General features: G+C 44.1%; 1 protein-coding gene across 3 annotated transcripts in view; it reads left to right on the top strand.

The window, feature by feature from the left end:
• The first annotated feature begins 15,076 nt into the window (after positions 1 to 15,076).
• The window catches only part of galnt13 (polypeptide N-acetylgalactosaminyltransferase 13), a 685,563-nt gene continuing 681,257 nt past the window's right edge, over positions 15,077 to 19,382 (top strand). For 2 of the 3 annotated variants that reach the window (XM_085986311.1, XM_085986312.1), the window contains exon 1: positions 15,079 to 15,544. The gene's annotated coding sequence lies outside the window, so the exon portion shown is untranslated. Of the gene's footprint in view, positions 15,545 to 19,382 lie in introns of all 3 variants that reach the window. The other variant, XM_085986310.1, reaches the window with a different exon arrangement.

Here is a 19,382-nt window from a genome sequence, read left to right on the forward strand (position 1 = left end):
TTGTTAATGTAGTTTGTTTTCCCTCGATGTGCCGTGTGTTCCCCATTCCCTGTATAAGTATAGTTATTTTGTTTATGCCTGTAATTGTTTACCAGTAATTTCTCATAAGACTGTGTTTTATCTCTGTTCAGTAAAATCTTGGTTTTCTTACACCAAACCACTTGTCTACTCGAGTTTTCTGTATCGCCGCCTGCACCTAAGTCCAGTGTCTAGAACCCAGGGGCGTGGGAGCGATTCGAACCGCTCACCAACAGTCAGGGGCATAACTGACTGGGCGCACGGAATTCTCTACCACAGAAGGCAGTTGAGGCCAATTAATTAAATATATTCAAGAAGGAGTTAGATATATTTCTTAAGGCTAAAGGGATCAAGGGATATGGGGAGAAAGCAGGGACAGGGTACTAAATTTGGATGATCAGCCATGATCTCATTAAATGGCGGAGCAGGCTCGAGGGGCCAAATGGCCTACTCCTGCTCCTATCTTCTATGTTTCTATGTTTCTATATTATTGGTTGTGTTTGATAAGAGAGAATTGTGCAGAAGAATAAATGTTTATTTCGACGTAGCAAATTTTGTGAAGTTTCTCATTTGAGCTTTACCCAGTGATAGGGGCTGCGAGGTGACTGTAATGATGTGGTTGTTCTGCGCAATGCCATGTGCTGTCTCATTTATTGGAAGCGCTGTGTAAAGAGGCGTTCATGAATGGCCCTTGCAGAAGCAACATTGAGTGACTCCCTCCTACGCTGATGCTGCTCCTCCTCCTCTTCATCTTCCTCCTCCGCTTCCTGCTCCTCCTCCTGTCCCTCTTCCTCCTCCTGAGGTGGACCTACAATCCCTGGTGGCAATGGCTGGGCCCTCAGAAGGGCCAGGTTGTGCAGCATGCAGCACGCAACAATGAAAACGGAGACTCGATCAAGGGAGTACTGCAGGGCTCCTCCAGAGCGGTCAAGGCAGCGGAACCGTTGCTTTAGCACGCCGATCAGGTTCCTGGTGGCGCAATGTCTCTCATTGTATGCGTGCTGAGCAGGAGTGTTGGGGTTGCGGAGGGTGTCATCAGCCAGGTGACGAGTGGATAACCATTGTCTCCGAGCAGCCAGCCGCGAGCTTCATGTGGTGGTTGGAACAGTGCTGGGACACCAGTCTCTCGCAGGATGAATGCATCTTGGCTGCTGCCAGGATAACAGGCATTGACAGTGAGAATGCACTTTCTGTGGTCGCACATCAACTGCATGTTCAGAGAGTGGTAGCCTTTGCATTGTGATGAGGTGCCCGCAATACCACATGGGTGCAGTCAATGGCGCCCTGAACAATGGGGAAGCCCGCTATCCTTGCAAAGCCACACGAGCATTCATGCTGTTTGTCTCTGGTCATGGGGAATGAGATGTACTCCCTTTTCCTCCTGTCCAGTGCATCTGTGACCTCCCGGATGCAGCAATGGACGGTGAACTGTGAAATACTTGCAATATCCCCTGTTGAAACTTGGAAGGAGCTGCTGGCGTAGAAATTGAGAGCGACTGTGACCTTAACTGCCACTGAGAGCGACGTCCTGGTCCTGAGCTGAGGCTGGAGCTCTGGCTGCAGGAGGTGGCAGAGCTCTGTGACCACCCCCTTGCTGAAGCAGAGCCTTCTAAGGCACTGCTCCTCTGACAGACGAATGTAGGACAACTGCTCCCGGAATACTCTAGGAGGGTAAGGCCTCCTGTTGAGAGCCCTGTTGGCCCTTCTCCCTCTGGCCATGTTTTCTAATCTTTCTCTCTGCCTCTGCTGCCTCCGACGGTGAAGCTGGAGGGCGAAGTCCCATGCCAGTACAGCCCCCATTAAGTGTTGGAAATGTTGCAGTATCAAAAGTAAGACAAATGAACCTGTTAAATTTTTCTCAGGAGCAAAACTCCTTCAAGCAGGAAAACTTCAAATGGGTCCAAACGCCTGTCTGCTTCTGTCAAAGTGACAAGGCAGCATTGTTTGCCGACAAAAGAAAACAGGAAGTGCACGCCTTTAAATAACGCTCCTGCAGCTCCCAGCTGACTGTAAACCGCCTCCTCTACCTGGCGTTCCTAACGGCAGGCGCTGAGGCAGGGAGCGAATATGAATTTCCGTTCCAGGGCGCTACCGAGGCAACGTGCGGCTGGATGACGTCATGATCTCTGGGTGCAGGAGATCGTGGCGGTACTGTTTAGTGCCACCGCAATAGATTGGGAGAAGGGGAAGTGCAACGAGACCTGGGTGTCCTTGTGCACCAGTCGCTGAAGGTAAGCATGCAGGTGCAGCAGGCGGTTAAGAAGGCAAATGGTATGTTGGCCTTTGTAGCGAGAGGGTTCGAGTACAGGAACAAGGATGTCTTGCTGCAGTTGTACAGGGCCTTGGTGAGACCACACCTTGAGTATTGTGTGCAGTTTTGGTCGCCTTATCTGAGGAAGGATGTTCTTGCCATGGAGGGAGTGCAGCGAAGATTCACCTGACTGATACCTGGGATGGCAGGGATGACGTATGAGGAGAGGTTGGGTCGATTGGGCTTATACTCGCTGGAGTTTAGAAGAATGAGAGGGGATCTCATTGAAACTTATAACATTCAAACAGGACTAGACAGACTGGATGCAGGAAGGACGTTCCCGATGGCTGGGGAATCCAGAACCAGGGGGTCACAGTCTAAGGATAAGGGGTAAGCCATTTAGGACAGAGATGAGGAGGAATTTCTTCACCCAGAGAGTGGTGAACCTGTGGAATTCTCTACCACAGAAGGCAGTGGAGGCCAATTCATTAAATATATTCAAGAAGGAGTTGGATATATTTCTTAAGGCTAAAGGGATCAAGGAATATGGGGAGAAGGCAGGGACAGGGTACTGAATTTGGATGATCAGCCATGATCTCATTGAATGGTGGAGCAGGCTCGAGGGGCCGAATGGCCTACTCCTGCTCCTATCTTCTATGTTTCTATGTAAACCACCAGGTGAATTTCGCCAGTGGCGCTAACATCACCACGCCTGGGCAGTAAGTCATTAGTGCCCCGTTAGCGCCCCCCAGAGGTGATAACGGGAGGTGCTAACCAACCGAATTTCTCCCTCTAAATGTATAATATAGATATGCCCTGGGAGTCCACAACATTTACTCCGGACACCATGAAGTCTCATGGCATCAGCTCAAACGGGGGAAGGAAACCTCCTGCTGATTACCATCTACCGCCTCCATTAGCTGATGAATCAGTACTCCTCCATGTTGAACACCACTTGGAAGAAGCACTGCGGGTAGCAAAAGCACAGAATGTACTCTGGGTGGGGAACTTTGAAGTCCATCACCAAGAGTCGCTCGGTAACACCACTACTGGCTGAGTCCTGAAGGATATAGCTGCCAGACTGGGCCTGCGGCAAGTGGTGAGAGAACCAACACAAGAGAAAAACCTACTTGACCTCGTCCTCACCTATCCACCTGTCGCAGAAGCATCTGTCCATGACAGTATTGGTAGGAGAGACCACCGCACAGTCATTGTGGAGACGAAGGTCTGTCTTCACACTGAGGACACCCTCCATTGTGTTGTGTGGTACTACCACCGTGCTAAATGGGATAGATTTAGAACACATCACCAGCAGCAAAATTGTATTCCACTGCAATCTGTAACCTCATAGCCTGGCATATCCCTCACTTTACCATTACCATTAAGTCAGGGGAGTGTAGAAGAGCATGCCAGGGGCAGCGCCAGGCATACCTAAAAATGAGGTGCGAACCTGGCTACAACACAGGACTACATACATGCTATAGACAGAGCTAAGTGACCCAACAACCAATGGATCAGATCAAAGCTCTGCAGCCCTGCCACATCCAGTCGTGAATCGTGAATTCCAGAGGTGAGGTGGGAGTGACTGCACTTGGCATCAAGGCAGCATTTGACCGAGTGCAGCATCAAGGAGCTCTAGTAAAATTGAAATCAATGGGAATCAGGGGGAAACTCTCAGCCCTAGGACATCGCTGCAGGAGTTCCTCAGGGCAGTGTCCTAGGCCCAACCATCTTCAGCTGTTTCATCAATGATCTTCCCTCCATCATAAGGTCAGAAGTTGGGATGTTCGCTGATGATTGCAGTGTTCAGTTCCATTCGCATCTCCTCAGATAATAAGCAGTCTGAGCCCGCATACAGCAAGACCTGGACAACATTCAGGCTTTGGCTGATAAATGGCAGGTAACACAAGTGCCAGGCAATGACTATCTCCACCAAGAGGGGGTCTAACCACCTCCCCATGACATTCAATGCCATTACCATTGTCGAATCCCCCCACCATCAACATCCTGGGAGGGTCACCGTTAACCAGAAACTTAACTGGATCAGCCACATAAATACTATGGCTACAAGAGCAAGTCAGAGGGTTGGTATTCTGTGGTGAGTGACTCACCTCCTGACTCCCCAAAGCCTTTCCACCATCTACAAGGCACAAGTCAGGTGTGTGATGGAATACTCTCCACTTGCCTGGATGAGTGCAGCTCCAACAACACTCAAAAAGCTTGACACCATCCAGGACAAAGCAGCCCACTTGATTGGCACCCCATCCACCACCTTAAACATTCACTCCCTCCACCACCAGCACACTGTAGCTACAGTGTGTACGATCTACAAGATACATGGCAGCAACTCACCAAGGCTTCTTCGACAGCACCTCCAAAACCCGTGACCTCTACCACCTAGAAGGACAAGGGCAGCAGGCGCATGGGAACACCACCACCTCCAAGTTCCCCTCCAAGTCACACACCATCCAGACTTGGAAATGTATTGCCATTCCTTCATCGTCACTGGGTCAAAATCCTGGAACTCCCTCCCTAACAGCACTGTGGGAGTACCTTCACCACATGGACTGCAGCGGTTCAAGAAGGCAGCTCACCACTAGCTTCTCAAGGGCAATTAGAGATGGGCAAGAAATGCTGGTCTTGCCAGCAGCACCCACATCTCATGACTGAATAAATAAAAAAGCTAAGAGTAAAATATTGACAGAAATCTTGGGAGAGATCATGTAGAAAACAAAGCATTAATGCAGGAAATGAAGACAGATGAGCTCAGAGTGAGAATTAATTAAAGAAACTGAGCAGATGATTGCTGAGGTAAGTGGGAAGAGTTAGTTATAGATACAGAGATTGAAGAGGAGTGAGGCACAGAGATTATACGGGAAATTAGAAAAAGAACACTGATAATAAAAAATAGTCATCACCAATGTTCCCTATAGGTTGCACTATGTTCTGCATGGCATGTTTCTTTCAATGTGTGGTCCCTTTAAATTTCTGCGCATGCGCAGTATTTCCAAAGTAAAATATTGTGAGCGGCCTGCGCGGGCTATGCAGATTACTGCGCGGCCGCGCATGTGCACTGCTTAGATGGAACACTGGCCATCACCCACCAGAACAATAATGAAAAAAATAACTTAGCTCACTCACTGGCAAGTCTTAGAGGAGATTCACTTAGGTGGCAGTTTGGTTGATGCTTTTTATGACGATAGCCTAAAAACTATTTTTGGTGTCATTAGTAGACAAGTGCTTAATGCACCCGCATGTATTCCACTGTTGGATATTTTAATTGAAGCCTTATCAATTTAAAATAAATGGGTTAACTCCTCTTTTAAGATACCAATGTCAAATTTGCATTAATTGTTCACAGGTCAATGGCACAAACAGTTATTTCTAAGCTTATATTTATAATTACCTGCACCGTAATATTTTGATACAACCATTAGCATTGGGAGTGTAATAGATACTGAAGCATTAACTCCCATAGTATTACTGGATGAAAAGAACAAGATGCTGAATGTGGGAACAACATATTAGCGCACTAACAATATTTCTAGTGGCAGGGGATGACTAGGCATGCAGAAAGTTATTCCAGAAGTTTTGTGAATAATACTCAAGTTAATATAAACAGACAGTGCAGCTGGAAAATCTGAGTTGGATTATTTCTGATGCTGAAAATAGTCAGTTCACCTGAGTAAGCAAAACTATGTCCTTTCTACATGAATCGAAAATAGGTTCCTCTACTTGTCTATTCAAACATAACTTTATTATACTTTTCTGAACTCTAGCTTCTGATAGTTCACTGCAGAAAACAGTTAACTTGATAAAACGTGTACACAGCACACAACACATGCAAAGGGAACATATAAAAGAACTATGCCATGCAAAGGAATAACAACCTATCATTTCTGGAAAAGTGCTTTTGGGACTTCTCTCTCGGACTGTTATTGTGAAAAATGTTGAAGTGTACCATTTGATCCAGTGACTTGTATGCTGTGCACACCTCTTTTTAATCAAGTTATGCTTAGGGATAATGAGAGGAATTTTAACTCTCCCTGCTCGGTGAGAACGGAGCAGGCAAACAGTTAAAATGGAGTGGCTCCATTTGCTGTTCCATTCCTGTCGATCTCTGATTTTAATGCTGCTGGTTTTGGTGCCACAGGAGAAACCCGTTGGACTAATTAATTGCTAATCGGGGTCCTATGACATCAATAGGATCAAAATGCCATTTTAAGTGAGGTCTGAGCACGGAAGCCATGGCTTCCAACCAGGCTGAAGCATGTTGGCAGCTGGTGGGAAGGACAGAGGGGCCCAAAAGTTAAGTAAAAGATTTTCCATTGTGCAGTCATGAGGAGCAAAAGGGTGTAATGTTTACGAGGTTAATGTTGGAGGACTGAAGGATGTGGATTGGAGCGTAGGACTAGTGGAGACTGCAGAAGTAGGAGGGGGCAAAGCCACAGAAGGATTTATAGACAAGGATGAGAACAAGCATTTGAATTTGGTCAATGAGGATGGGGTGATGAGTGAATGGGACTTTGTGCAGGACAGAATGAAGGCAGAAGAATTTTAGGTCAGTTGGGATTTGTGTAGGGTGGAGATCAAAAGGCCAGAAAGCAGAAACTGGAGAAATCAAATCTGGAGGTAAAAAAAGCATGGATAAGGGTTTCAGAGGCAATAAAGATTAGACAAGGGCAGAGGCAGATAATATTGCAGAGTTGAAAATAGACAGTCATAGTGATGGATAGGATTTGAGGTTTGAAGTTTGAGCAGCCAAAATTAGCACAAGGAGACTTTAAAAGAGACATGAAAGGAACAGTAGACTTGTCCATTTTCAATTCCAAGGCAATGTGGAGAACCAATTAAAAATGAAAATAGAATGTTGGAACACAGAGCCAGAACAGAGGTATACCGAGGTTTCTTTAATGTGCTAGTCAAGCCACACTTAAAGTACTGTATATATTTTTAGTCACCACACATCCAAAGGAATATGCATGTATTGGAAGACTAAAATGAATAGGTGTGAAGGGAACAAGCAATGAAGAAAATTTAGGGAAGCTTCAACTCTTACAATCTATAGATAAGGTAGTTGAGAGGGTTATTTAATGAGGTAAACAAAGTATTAAATGATATGGATAAAATGAACTCAAAATACTACTTAAAGTTAAGTCAAGTTAGTAGGACCAATCGACATACATTCCATTAATGAAAAGTAAATCTAAATTAGCTTTTAAAAATCTTTATTCAAAGAGTGAGGAACATTTGGAATAGTCTACCAGATAAAGTAATGGAGTCCATGACATTAGGGATCGGTTCTGGGTTGGGTGAGTTAGGGTGCATTTACGATACAACATTAACATCGCTGTGAAGTAGTTTCCACTAAAGTTAACTTTAGTAACTTCAGACATTTGGTTAATGCTAATTTTCAAACCTGCTTTAATTTCTTACCTCACCCTTGGGTTTCCCATCTCTCTCATGTTCTCACATTTTCTCAGGCTTCCTACTTCCTTAGTTATTTATACATGTGTTGTTTCCTTAATGCCATAATGCTCCTGTCCATTATTTGACTGAGACAATCTGTTAGATCATTCCATCCATGATTCCTCTCTGGGTTTGTATGCCTTTTGTGATTATGCCCATTTTCTTCTTATTTATCAGATTTGAAGAGTCCCCATCCAAAACTTCACTAGTCTCTCCACAGAGGCTGCCTGACCTGCTGTGTGTTTCCAGCATTTTCTGTTTTTATTTGAGTCACAGCGTCTGCAGCATTCTGTTTTTTCCTTGTATTGTATAAATGGGGTACATAAGAACATAAGAAATAGGAGCAGGAGTAGGCCAGTTGGCCCCTCGAGCCTGCCCCACCATTCAATAAGATCATGGCTGATCTGATCTTGGCCTCAATGCCACTTTCCCGCCCCATAACCCTTGACTCCCCTGTTGCTCAAATATATGTCTATCTCCGCCTTGAATATATTCAATGACTCCACATCCACAGCTCTCTGGGGTTGAGAATTCCAAAGATTCACGACCCTCTGAGAGAAGATATTCCTCCTCATCTCTGTTTAAAATGGGTGACCCCTTATCCTGAAACTGTGCCCCCTAGTCCTAGATTCCCCCATGAGGGGAAACATCCTCTCTGCATCTACCCTGTCAAGCCCCCTCAGAATCTTATATGTTTCAATAAGATTACCTCTCATTCTTCTAAACTCCAATGAGTATAGGCCCAACCTGCTCAACCTTTCTTCATAAGACAACCCCTTCATCTCAGGAATTAACCTAGTGAACCTTCTCTGAACTGCCTTCAATATCCCTCCTTAAATAAGGAGACCAAAACTGCATGGTGTGGTCTCACCAGCACCCTGTACAGTTGTAGCAGGACTTCCCTACTTTTATACTCCATCCCCCTTGCAATAAAGGCCAACATTCCATTTGCCTTCCTAATTACTTGCTGTACCTGCATGCTAACTTTTTGTGTTTCATGTACAAGGGCCCTCAGATCCCTCTGTACCACAGCATTTTGTAGTCTCTCTCCATTTAAATAATAATTTGCCTTTTTATTTTTCCTACCAAAGTGGATAACCTCACATTTTCCCACATTATACTCCATCTGCCAATTTTTTGCCCACTCACTTAACCTGTCTATACCCCTTTGCAGACTCTTTGTGTCCTCCTCACAACTTGCTTTCCCACCTATCTTTGTATCATCAGCAAATTTAGCTACAGTATACACCGGCCCTTCATCCAAGTCATTAATATAGATTGTAAACAGTTGAGGCCCCAGCACTGATCCCTGTGGCACCCCACTAGTTACAGTTTGCCAACTGGAAAATTACCCATTTATCCCAACTCTTTGTTTTCTGTTAGTTAGCCAAACCTCTATCCATGCTAATATATTACCCTCAACCCCGTGAGCTCTTATCTTGTGCAGTAACCTTTTATGTGGCACCTTATTGAATGCCTTCTGGAAATCCAAATACACTACATCTACTGGTTCTCCTTTATCCACCCTGCTCGTTACATCCTCAAAGAATTCTAGTAAATTTGTGAAACACGATTGTCCTTTCATAAAACCATGTTGACTCTGCTTGATTGTATTATGATTTTCTAAATGTCCTGCTATTACTTCCTTAATAATGGATTCCAGCATTTTCCCAATGACAGATGTTAGGCTAACTGGCCTATAGTTTCCTGCTTTCTGCCTCCCTCCTTTTTTGAATAGGGGCGTTACATTTGCGGTTTTCCAATCCGCTGTGACCTCTCCAGAATACAGGGAATTTTGGTAGATTACAACCAACGCATCCACTATCTCTGGATGTAGGCCAGCAGGTCCAGGGGACTTGTCAGCCTTTAGTCCCATTGTCCAACTGAAACTGGAGCTATCCATTGGAAGTTGGTAGTTGCAATACAAATGTATTAGAGCCCTTGAGGGGTGAGCTAGATCATAGAATGATACAGTGCTGAAGGAGGCCATTTGGCTCATCATGTCTGTACCGACTCTTTGGAAGAGCTATCCAATTAGTGCCACACCCCTGCTCTTTCTCCACAGCCCTGCAATGTTTTCCCCTTCAAGTATTTATCCACTTCCCTTTTGAAGGTTGTTATTGAATCTGCTTCCATCTCCCTTTCAAGCAGTGCATTCCAAATCATAACAACTCGCTGCATAAATTTTTTTTCCCTCATGTCAACTCTGGTTCTTTTGCCAATTGCCTTAAATCTGTGCCCTCTGGCTACTGACCCATCTGCCACTGGAAACAGTTTCTCCTTATTTACTCTATCAAAACCCTTCATGATTTTGAACACCTCTATCAGATTTCCCAACCTTCTCTGCTTTAAGGAACACAGCACCAGCTTCTCCAGTCTATCCACTTAACTGAAGTCCTTCATCCCTGGAACCATTCTAGTAAATCTCCTCTGCACCCTCTCAAAGGCCTTGACATCCCTCCTAAACTGTGGTGCCCAGACTTGGACACAATACTGCAGCTGAGGCCTAACCAATGTATTATAAAGGTTTAGCATAACTTCCTTGCTTTTGTACTCCGTGCCTTTGTTTATAAAAAGGAAGGGTCCCAAATGCTTTTTTAACAGCTTTCTGAACTTGTCCTGCCACCTTCAAAGATGGGCTGATTGACCGTTTCAAGTCCTTGATTTTTAATATTCTTACCTGTTGCATTAAACAAAATCGATCAGAGTAGGCTTATGATCATTTTATTGCACATTTAGTTTGTTTAAGCTGTCAAATATCTCCACAGCTGCGTGCTGTAACAGAAGGTGTCCTATTTGCTTCTCTTTTGCCCGACTGATAGGGCTGGATTGTCTCTGCCCAACGTTACCGTTAATACATTTCGCATCAATCTAACCTTATACCTCGAGCAGCCAACATTTGCAGTAAGTGTTGGCTGCTCGAGGAACTCCAGCTCCGTGTTGAAGAGCTGGAGTCCGAGCTTCCAACACTGAGACACATCAGGGAGGGGGAGAGTTACCTGGACTCTGTGTATCACGAGGTGTTCACACCCATTAGATTAATTAATTCAGATGTAGTCCGTGGCCAGGGTCAGGATGGTGTGACTAGAAGTGAGGCAGGTACGGGGATCCAGGAGGTAGTGTTGGAGGAGCCGCAGCCCTTGCACTTGTCCGACAGGTTCGAGGCTCTTACTCCCTGTGAGGATGGGAACAGGGACTGCGGGGAGGGTGAGCAACCTGACCACAGCACCGTGGAGCAGGGGGCCATTCAAGTGGGGGGAGTTAAAAGAAATGTTGTAGTGGTAGGGGATAGTATCGTTAGGGGGATAGATAGAGTTCTTTGCAGCCGAGAGCGAGAGTCCCGAAGGCTGTGCTGCCTGCCCGGTGCCAGGGTTAAGGACATCTCCTCTGGACTGGAGAGAAACTTGGAGTGGGAGGGGGAGGATCCAGTTGTCGTGGTCCATGTTGGTACCAACGACATAGATAGGACAAGGAAGGAGGTTCTGCTGAGGGAGTTTGAGCAGCTAGGGGCCAAATTAAAAAGCAGAACCACAAGGGTAATAATCTCTGGATTATTACCTGAGCCACGAGCAAATTTGGCTAGGACAAATAAAATTAGAGAGTTAAATGTGTGGCTCAAAGACTGGTGTGAGAGAAATGGGTTTTGCTTCCTGGGACACTGGCACCAGTACTGGGGCAGGAGGGAGCTGTTCCATTGGGACGGGCTTCACTTGGCCAGTGCTGGGACTAGAGTCCTGGCGGATCATATAACTAGGGCTGTATAGAGGGCTTTAAACTAACTAGTAGGGGGGAGGTTCCTAGAGAGCAAATAATAAAAATGACAACAGAGAAGTTCATAGACTTAGGTAGCAGTGGGGAAATTAAAAACCAGAGCTTGTCAGGAAGGGGCAGAAGGTATGGAGTAAAAGGTAAAGTAATAAAAAGGGCAAAAGCAGGAACTAAGTGTCACAAAAAATATTTGAAAGTTCTCTATCTGAATGCACGTAGCATTCGTAACAAAATAGACAAGTTAATGGCACAAATAACTACATATGGGTATGATCTTGTGGCCATTACAGAAACATGGCTGCAGGATGACAATGCCTGGGAATTAAACATACCAGGTTATTTAACGATCAGGAAGGACAGGCAGGAAGGAAGGGGAAGTGGGATGGCTATGTTAATAAAGGAAGGAATCACTGTAATACAGAGAAATGATATTGGGTCAAAAGATCAGGATAATGAAACAGTTTGGGTGGAGGTAAGGAATAATAAGGGGAAAAAAACACTAGTGGGCGTAGTCTATAGGCCTCCGAACAGTGGCAACTCTGTTGGACGGAGTATCAATCAGGAAATAGTTGAGGCTTGTAATAAGGGAACATCTATAATTATGGGGGATTTTAACTATCATATTAATTGGACAAATCAAATTGGGCAGGGCTGCCTTGAGGATGAGTTCATTGAGTGTATTAGGGATGGGTTTCTTGAGCAGTATGTAACTGAACCGACCAGGGGGCAAGCAACCTTAGATCTGGTCCTGTGTAACGAGACAGGATTAATTAAAAATGTCCTAGTAAAGGATCCCCTTGGAATGAGTGACCATAACATGGTTGAATTCCATATTCAATTAGAGGGTGAGAAGGTTGGATCTCAAACAAGCGTGCTAAGCTTGAATAAAGGAGACTATGAAGGTATGAGAGCGGAATTGAGTAGAGTGGATTGGGAAAATAGATTAAAGGGTAAGACGATACATTTAAGGAGTCAGTGGTGTACATTTAAGGAGTTATTTTACAACTTACAAAAAAAATATATTCCACTGAGAAGAAAAGGGTGTAAAAGAAAAGACAGCCATCCGTGGCTAAGTAAAGAAATTAAGGATAGTATTCGACTAAAAACAAGGGCATATAAGGTAGCCAAATCTAGTGGGAGGATTGGGAAAACTTTAAAAGACAGCAAAAAATAACAAAAAGATTGATTAAGAAAGGGAAGATAGATTATGAAAGTAAATTAGCAAAAAATATAAAAACAGATAGTAAGAGTTTTTATAGTTACATAAAAAGAAAAAGGGTGGCTAAAGTAAATGTTGGTCCCTTAGAGGATGAGACCGGGAAATTAATGGTGGGAAATATGGAGATGGCAAAAACACTGAATGAATATTTTACATCAGTCTTTACAGTAGAAGACACTAAGAATATCCCAACACTGGACAAACAGGGGGCTAAAGGGGGGGAGGAGCTAAACACGATCAAAATCACTAAGGAAGTGGTACTCGGTAAAATAATGGGACTCAAGGCGGATAAATCACCTGGACCTGATGGCTTACATCCTAGGGTCTTGAGGGAAGTGGCGGTAGGGATTGTGGATGCATTGGTAATAATTTTCCAAAACTCCCTGGACTCGGCAAAGGTCCCGGCAGACTGGAAAACTGCTCATGTAACACCCTTATTTAAAAAGGGCAGTAGACAGAAGGCTGGAAACTATAGACCGGTTAGCCTAACATCTGTGGTAGGTAAAATTTTGGAGTCCATTATTAAGGAGACAGTAACAGGACATTTGGATAATCATAATTTAATAGGACAAAGTCAGCATGGTTTTATGAAGGGGAAGTCATGTTTGACAAATTTGCTGGAGTTCTTTGAGGAAGTAACATATAGGGTGGATAAAGGGCAACCAGTGGACGTAGTGTATTTAGACTTCCAAAAGGCATTTGACAAGGTGCCACACAAAAGATTATTGCTTAAGATAAAAAATCACGGGATTGGGGGTAATATTCTGGCATGGATAGAGGATTGGCTATCTAACAGAAGGCAGAGAGTTGGGATAAATGGTTCATTCTCAGACTGGCAATCATTAACTAGTGGTGTTCCGCAGGGCTCAGTGCTGGGTCCCCAACTCTTTACAATCTATATTAACGATTTGGAGGAGGGGACCGAGTGTAACATATCAAAGTTTGCAGATGATACTAAGATGGGAGGGAAAGTAGTGAGTGAGGAGGAGATAAAAAACCTGCAAGGGGACATCGACAGGCTAAGTAAGTGGGCAGAGATTTGGCAGATGGAATACAATACTGGAAAGTGTGAGGTTATGCACTTTGGCAGGAAAAATCGTAGAGCAAGTTATTATCTTAATGGCAAGAAACTGGAAAGTACTGAAGTACAAAGGGATCTGGGGGTCCTGGTGCACGAAACTCAAAAGGTTAGTATGCAGGTGCAGCAAGTGATTAAGAAGGCCAATGGAATGTTGGCTTTCATTGCTAGGGGGATAGAATATAAAAATAGGGAGGTATTGCTTCAGTTGTACAAGGTATTGGTGAGACCGCACCTGGAATACTGCGTACAGTTTTGGTGTCCATACTTAAGAAAGGACATACTTGCTCTCGAGTCAGTACAAAGAAGGTTCACTCGGTTAAGCCCAGGGATGAGGGGATGGACATATGAGGAGAGGTTGAGTAGATTGGGACTCTACTCATTGGAGTTCAGAAGAATGAGAGGCGATCTTATTGAAACATATAAGATTGTGAAGGGGTTGGATCGGGTGGATGCGGGGAAGATGTTCCCGATGATGGGTGAAACTAGAACTAGGGGGCATAGTCTTAGAATAAGGGGCTGCTCTTTCAAAACTGAGATGAGGAGGAACTACTTCACTCAGAGGGTGGTAGGTCCATGGAATATGCTGCCCCAAAAAGCTGTAGAAGCTACATCATTACATAAATTTAAAACATAAATAGACAGTTTCCTAGAAGTAAAGGGAATTAAGGGTTACGGGGAGCGGGCAGGAGTGTGGACATGAGTCTAGGTTCAGATCGGTCATGGCCCTGTGGGTAGCGGAGCGGGCCCAGGGGCCGTGTAGCCTGATCCTGCTCCTATTTCATGTGTCTAATTCTGTTAGATTCAGGAGATGGTTCTGTGATAGTGGATTGGCGGTTAGGATCAGATCAGCCATGATCTTATTGAATGGCGGAGCAGGCTCGAGGGGCCGATTGGCCTACTCCTGCTCCTATTTCTTATGTTCTTATAACATTTTGCGGTCAGCATCAAAGCAACAATACGAATCCAGCACCACTACTTGGGACAGCTCCCTGCGCTGTTGACACTGCGGCGCGCGCTGCCTGGGCGCTGCGGTTCGGAGCCCCGCCCCCATCCCCAGCCCGGGATCAGGAGCAAGCGCACCGACTGCCAGCCCCAGTGCGCAGGCCCAGCCACAGCCTCGCGCGCACGTCCTGGCCCGCGGCTGATTGACGTTTCCTCCGACCAATGAAGGCAGCGAAAGGCGGGATGTTCGCTCGAGGAACCTATTGGATCGCTTCAGTTGACGTGTACGAAAACAGCCAATGGGGTTGGTGCGGGACTTCCAGCGGCTGTGTTGTGATTGACGGCTGGCTGTGGAACCGAGCTCTCGTCCGGTTCGAGCTTGCGGAGCGAAGTGGGCGGATGCCTGCCGCTGGGCGGACTGGCACCTGCATTGCGAGGCAGCGACTGGCGGCTCTGGCTGAGAATTAACAGCAGTCTTCCTGACAAAAAATAAATAAACGTCCCTGTAAACACCGTCCGGGCAGGTCAAAGTAAATAGCAAACACTGTGAAGTGATGGCGGAGCCGCAGACTTGGGCTCTTGGTAGCGAACCCACAGCAGCGCAGTTACAGGAGAAAAGCAACAGCATCTCTCGGCTCCCATAATTACTATTGCACTTTAGCAAATCTTCGCAGGATTTTTTTTTGTACAAGCGCCGCGTTTCTAAGTGTTTGTGACAATTGATTGCTTGGTCTGCAAGAATGCAACAAGTTGATTGCAGCAGGGACTCTCGCATCTGTCTTTCTGATGTTAGAACGTAAGTGAAGCCAGTTCGTTGACTTCTGAGATATATATTTTGCTAAATATTTTCCGTGGGCGATTATAGGTGTCGATGCAATTTTTCGAGGGCACCAAACGTGCTTAATAGTGTCAGAAAAACACGAGTTAATATGAAGAATGACTGTATTGGAGACTAAAAGCAATTGCAAAAACAGATCATGTCAGAGTTCAATTCTTTTTTGTGTATCGTTTTCCATAGTCGAGTCTAAAAACAATGCGCTGATTTATTTTTCTCCGCTTTTAAATGACATCGGAATTCAAATAGAAACTTTCTTCCTGTGATATTCGGATGTTGAACAGCTGAATTGCAAATTTAAATGGATGTTTACGGGACGTTTTGTGGATATTTTATATAACACTTGTCAGAACTTTTCAAGCTAGTTTGATATTCCGTTTGTGAAATGCATGCACTCAGACGGGAACTAAACTCTGGCAGTGCGTGTTTATTAATTTAGTGGAGTTTGATACAGTAGCAGATACCTTACAAAGGTTGTGTTGGTTGGTGGTCTGCGTCGGCTCATATAGTGGGATTGGTGAAAGCCCCTCAGCCCGCAGCCTTCGATTGTAGACGCAGTGACGGCACTGTTTCCTGCAGCAGAATTATACATTTCCATTTGTGCTGTTTTCATTAGTTAATTTATAGAAGAAATAAGCCGCATTTGCAAGAGTCAGCTGGTAAAATTGTAGTATCCCACAGCGTAATCATTCATTTATTTACAGATATTACATATGCAGTTAAAGCTTCCCTTGATTTAGGCTGTTTTAATTTTGTACATGTATGGAACATTTCATATGGTGTATGTAGTACACCTGGAGGGACATGTGTTTATAATACAGAGAAACACTCTGATTTGTGAAACCGGCTGGATCCAGAGCCAACAACATTTACCCAGTTTCCCTGTCTTGCCATTATTTGATTTAGATTCCTAGGGTACAGAATACTTAACACTACAAGTTAGTACGCACCCCAACATAGAATAAGTATTGTACAATACAGTGATATTAGATGCAGATTAAATACTTCAATTCATCAACTTTGAGATACGGGGTTTATAATATATATTTGGGAAAGAGTAGTCTGTTTTATATTATTATAGATATAAAGCTAACAGAAGCCATGGCTCATTCTATTCCACCCATTGGACTCTGAGAAATTAAGATAATGGTGAGGGATGTAGAACATAGCAAAGGATTTGCGTGGGATGACTTTTTTATTTTTCTATTTTTCTTTCCCATTAATTATATATAAATCATGCACCAACATAAGTTGGGTGACAGGCTGGCATGCTTCTGTAATACTGTTCGTATCTGTGGCTAGTGAGTGTAGAAAAGCAGCTCAGAGGTGACTTGTAAGAAAAAAAAAGATGAGTAATGACCACTTGGAACATTGAAGCTCATCTGTTAGTAAGTGTTCAGCTTCCATGTGGAGAATGCTACTTGAAATTAAGTGTCGGAGTTTAAAATATTTTAAATGATAAAATATAAATCCATCTATTCTGGTGTTCTGGATCTCACTGAAAATCCTTTTGGAGAAATATGGTAAAGTTTATGGTGGACTATAAATAGCTGCATATTGTAGAATAGATTTCAATGTTAACTGCGTGGAAAAGAATATGTTGCTCTGAGTAACACTACAGTGGAGTGACCCTTCAATGACATTAAAAACCATTATTGATATAACTCACTTTAAATACAGTTTGTAGTTATTGGTAGATCTACAGTGGTTTCCCCTCTTTCTTACCATTGTGGTACTTGAGTGCACAGTGGTGCTTGCTGCCTGTCACTTGTGATATTAGCGCATGCTCTTGGTCACCACTTAAATCAAATTGCTCAAAATATTTTTTTTTAAATTGGCCTGGCGTTTTTTTTTCAGTCTGCCAAATATAGGCTCAAAATAAGGTTTCTTATTAAAAATTATATATTTCACAATAATATAATTAAACGTGCCTATAAAATTGCCATTTGCATCATTACAGGTATTTTACTAGTTTAAAAGTGTAAATTTTGCTGACTAATCATTGCCTTGCTAGTTGTGTATCTTGGTGTAAGGTAATTCTTATTTGAGTAAAAATGTTATGCTCCCCCACTCTCCAAGACCCACTGTCTTCACTGCAAGTCCATTACCCAGCTCCCAACTATTCATTTCCCTATAGTGCCCATTGCCCACTCTCCATACTGTTCACTCACCCCTCAATTGCCCACTGCCTCTATTGCGCTTGTCCTTCTTGATGGTAAAGGTTGTGGGGCTGTCAAAGTTTGGAAAGTTGCTGCAATGTACCCTGCAGATAGTATATATTGCATCCAAAGTACTCCAGTGTTGGAGGGGGAGGATAGTGAGTCCAGTGGCAGGGGCACCGACCAAGCAAACAGCTTTGCCTGGAAAATGCTGGGCTTCTTGAGTGTTGTTGCAGCTACACCTGTTCAAGAGACTGGTACTCTCCATCACATTCCTCACTTAAGCCTAAGGGTAGATAGTGGAGAGGCTATGAAGGGGCAAGGAGTGAATCACCCAGTCTCTGCCTTGCTCTTATAGTAACAATGTTGATCTAGCTGCTCCAGTTAAACTTTTGATCAGTGGTGACTCCCAAGATGGTGATGCTGGAGACTCTTCAGTCCAAGTGCCACCTCCATAGTTATGACAAATCCCACGTTCCTCTTTTGGCAATGTTGCCAGACCATGCTGCCAAATTCCAGGAAATCTATCTCAATGCTGCCAAACACTAGCAACTGCATCTCTGTGCTACCAAATCCCAGGACCATTCTCCAGTACTACCAAAGCACAAGACTGCCCCAGTGCACCTGAACCGCACTGGCCGTACCTAGTACTCTTAAATACCAGATGTGGGATTTCCTTCATTGGTGAGATTGCCACTGGAAATTAAATCAGTCCAATCCTGTTGTGATGCTGTACCGGTTTGGGTTAAGAACCTGTTTAGGAAGGGTTCCCAGTGCTTTATGCTTCTTCCATTGGGAGACGTGTGGAAAAGATACCTGGTGCAGCTGGTGTTTCACTTACTGCAGCTGCTTAAAGGGGCAGTCCAAAAACTGAATAAAATAGAGACTACTCATAAACATTGACCTGCTTCAAATAATTCTTTGGGAGAAACGAGAAGCTTTAGTAGAGTACCAGAAAGTGCTATAATCATGTTAGTCACCTGGTCCTGCCACTAAAAGACATTGAACATCTCAGCCATGTGAGTGTTATCCCTGGGAGGTGGTGCTGGGGTGGGAACTGAGGAAAGTGAAGAACACCTCAAACCCCACTGTCCCTCTGTCATATACTCATCCTGAGGCAGGCAGGTGGTGGGCAAATTGCTCCACTCCCTTAAGGGTAGAGGAAATTACAACATATATTTTTAGGGGTGGGGATTTGATGGGTGACCACTCCACTTCATTTTCTGCCCACTATTCAGGAGGAATATCCAGACCCGGATAGCTAACTCAAACTGGCATATCTTGCATACAATCTTACTGCATTTTATCGGCTTTACAACTGATAAAAGATAAAAATTAAATATGTAAGTAAAATAATCTATCTTCAATTTAGTTAAAATTTTTACATGGATCAAGTGCTTCATTGGAAACTGCTATGTAAACAGTTCCTATAAAATTTGCTATAAAACTGTCCACACTTACCTGTTGGTTTCCTTGTATCTTCTGTGGATCGCTGAGTAATAAAATTGGCAGTATTAATCCGATCAATGACCTGTAATGGCTCCCTGTAACACTAGGTGGTGCTATTATTTTTTTTCCAAACAAATGGCTCAACAACAACAATAACAACTTGCATTTATATAGCACCTTTTAATGTGGTA

The sequence above is a fragment of the Somniosus microcephalus genome, chromosome 4 (genome assembly GCF_052327205.1).
Source record: "Somniosus microcephalus isolate GS21.2 chromosome 4, FLI_Smic_1.0, whole genome shotgun sequence".
In the NCBI taxonomy this organism is placed as follows: Eukaryota; Metazoa; Chordata; class Chondrichthyes; order Squaliformes; family Somniosidae; genus Somniosus; species Somniosus microcephalus.